The sequence below is a fragment of the Sceloporus undulatus genome, chromosome 2 (genome assembly GCF_019175285.1).
Source record: "Sceloporus undulatus isolate JIND9_A2432 ecotype Alabama chromosome 2, SceUnd_v1.1, whole genome shotgun sequence".
Lineage (NCBI taxonomy): Eukaryota > Metazoa > Chordata > Lepidosauria > Squamata > Phrynosomatidae > Sceloporus > Sceloporus undulatus.
In genome coordinates, this window is record NC_056523.1 from 66,522,344 (window position 1) to 66,525,321 (window position 2,978).

General features: G+C 39.9%; 1 long non-coding RNA gene across 3 annotated transcripts in view; it reads left to right on the top strand.

The window, feature by feature from the left end:
• Positions 1-240: 240 nt before the first annotated feature.
• The window catches only part of LOC121922761, a 38,681-nt gene continuing 35,943 nt past the window's right edge, over positions 241-2,978 (top strand). For all 3 annotated transcript variants that reach the window (XR_006102225.1, XR_006102227.1, XR_006102226.1), the window contains exons 1-2: positions 241-378; positions 2,395-2,444. This is a non-coding gene — a long non-coding RNA (uncharacterized LOC121922761). The remainder of the gene's footprint in view (positions 379-2,394; positions 2,445-2,978) is intronic.

Sequence of the window (2,978 nt, forward strand, 5' to 3'; positions counted from 1 at the left end):
ATCACATGCTTCATGAAAATATTGCCATTGTAAAGGGACTGTGTTTCCTCAAAGGAGGTAAGTCCACTAGAAAACTCTGTTGTAGGGAGAGTGAATTCTAGAGAAAAAATAGTCTTCAGGCTTTATTTGAAAGCTGATCTGTGCATTTAAGATGTCAGGTTGCATAAGTATCATGCTGGCCTTGACATTTGGAACACTCTCCTTTTGTCGGGAAACAGTACATGGTCAAATTTGGTAAATTAAAGACACTGTTAGACTTTGACCAAGTTTCTCATAGTGTTTCCAATTGAAAATGCCTGGCTCCTGCAAATCCAAATCATAAAATCTGGGCTATGCACTTTTGTGCTCTCAGGAAAATGAAGATTTCAGTCTACGAAGGTAGGATATTAATTTGGTTAATGTACAAGTCTTTCTAACTGTATGAGTCTATTGTTTTCTTTTCTTTTCCACTGGAAATATACTCCCTCCCTCCCCATATTGTTGTACTATTGCTTTAATTTTATTCCATCTTCCTTTTAACTGATCGTTGCAACTTCTATTTGGTCAGGGTTATTCAGTGCATTTGGTCATTATGTTTTATTTGTTGAAGTTCCACTTTGTTTGCTTGTAGTTTTATGTTTATTTATTTAACTGTTCAAAGTACTTGTTCATTGCCTCTTGTTGCCCCAGACATCTAAGGCAATGCACAATAGGTAAAACAGTCTTTAAAAATAATTCAAAACCACTTTTTTAAAAAGTCAGTCAATTAAAATGTTTCCAAAAGTTAACTCTAAAACTGAACATAAGGATCAAAGGCCAGAAGGAATGTGAGAGTAAAAGAAAAAGAATAATACTTTCTTTCAGCAGCAGCAACAGTAAATACTGTTATTTTGCATAAAACCTTTGCCCTGTATTATCTATCACCTACTTAGTATACCTAATTAGATCACCTCTCCTGGTCTGACCATACTCAGACCTGATGCAAATACCAATCAACAACAGAATAGATCTTTTTCTTCCTATGGAGCTGATTCTGCTAACATAGTTTTTGTTTTGTTTTATAGGGGTGAGAGTTACAGTCATGGCAATAGTGTCACAATCATGACTATGTAGCAATCATGAGTATGAAACAGTTATGGATGAGTAAATGTTGCTAACTGTTTCCTATCCACAGTCTTTACTTAGGGGTGAAACAGACACATGCCATGGCCTCAATCTGCCTTGAAGCCAGATGAAAAAGGAATGGCAAAGATCTGCTCCTTTTTTGGCTGGGGAAAAGCTGGCTTTTCTTGCCCCTCCATGGCCCCATGGCAGCTTGAAGTTGCTGTGGCACCATACGGCATACAATCTCTGCCGGAGCTCCTTGAAGCCATCCATGTCTGGGCAGCCACCCAACTTTTGGGTGGTGTCAAGCAATGTTGGAGCATGCAGCATATAAACACTGCACTCCCAAGCCATGCAGACAGTGACTTTAAAGGGTCATCTGTTTCGGCCCTTAATCATGATTGTGACATTTTTGCCATGATCATAACCCCTCTCTCAACCTACTTTACTGGGTATTAGCTGCATGGGGAGAAGAAGGGCTGTTCTGCTGGTGAATGGAAACATGGGCAAATGATGTTTATCAGCTTTGGTGGACTGGGAATTGGGACAGGAGGGGTTACTTAATTCAGCATACATAGTTATACTTAGCTTAGTAGGTGATAAAGAATACTGGCCATTGTCTTAGTGAAATATTTGCAAAGAAGTTCTGAAATACCATGTGTGTGTGTGTGTATTTAAAAAAACCCTCATAAACTACTGCAGTGGGGAAAGACACATTTGATCTTTTTTCATTATTGTGCACACATCCCTTGTGGGCTGCATGGCCATTCCCAGAGCAACTCGTTCCGTAAATTGCTCCAAATACAGCTTATTTCTGCAGGTTCTGTATTGCTTTGAGGAGGTGGGAGGATATTATAATATCATGAGAGTCAAATTGCCACTTTGTTGTGGTATTTGTGTTTTAAATGTTTCAAGCCATTTGGGGGCTTATTGGATGTCTCTGTGGGGCTTGAGGGGGCTTCAGGGACCATACAGTGGGAACCCAGGGGCTGGATGTGGTCCAAGGGCTGCACAGGAAAAATGTCTGGTCAGATACAAAATTATTATATCAGCACTGAGAACTTCTGGGATCCTTTGGAAGGCTCAGGGCAGATGTTATCATTTTGTGTCTGGTAACAGAAACATAACCAAATATTTCTGAAATCACACCCATTCCTCCATGAATGGCTGTGTGTGTGTGTGTGTGTGTGTGTGTGTGTGTGTGTGTGTGTGATGGGGCTTCACAGTCTATACTGTAAGTCTAGGTAGGTGCTACATGGTTTAGCCTGGTGTTGCTCCACATGCAAAACAATGTTTCTCTGTGTCTTACAGGACTGCAGCCGATGAGTGTTGGACAAAAAGCAGGTCTAGGCTGTCTAAAGGTAAAAAACAACAACAACCCCCCCCCCATCCTTATAATAAAAATGAATTCTTTCCTGGTACAAAAATCCTACTTGTCTACAGTTTGGTTATATAACACTAAATAACAGCTCCCTGTTCAGTGTATTTGCTTTCCCTCAGGCAGTATATCCGTTTCTCAAGCTATCTTAAGGGCAAACTCCATGTTATATGGAACGGCATGAAACGAAGTCATGTTGATGTGTTTATATCCTCAATGAGAAGTGATCTCCAGAGATTTTGGTTTTGAGTGCTATTGGCTGCTAATAACATTCCTTCTAGTCCTTTACTCATAAAAAATTCATGCCATAGATTCTCTCAGGGTTTCAGGTACATTTGTTACTGACTAGTCAGAGTCACTTTGATATAGATCTCTCCCTCCAGATGTACATTCTTGCAAGATTTGTTTTAATTATATATGAGAATGTCTTCATCAAGTCAACTTTGTTTTATGACAACCCTACGAACGAGAGACTGCCAAATCCCATGATCATCTACTGCCCTGCTCTAGTGTTGCT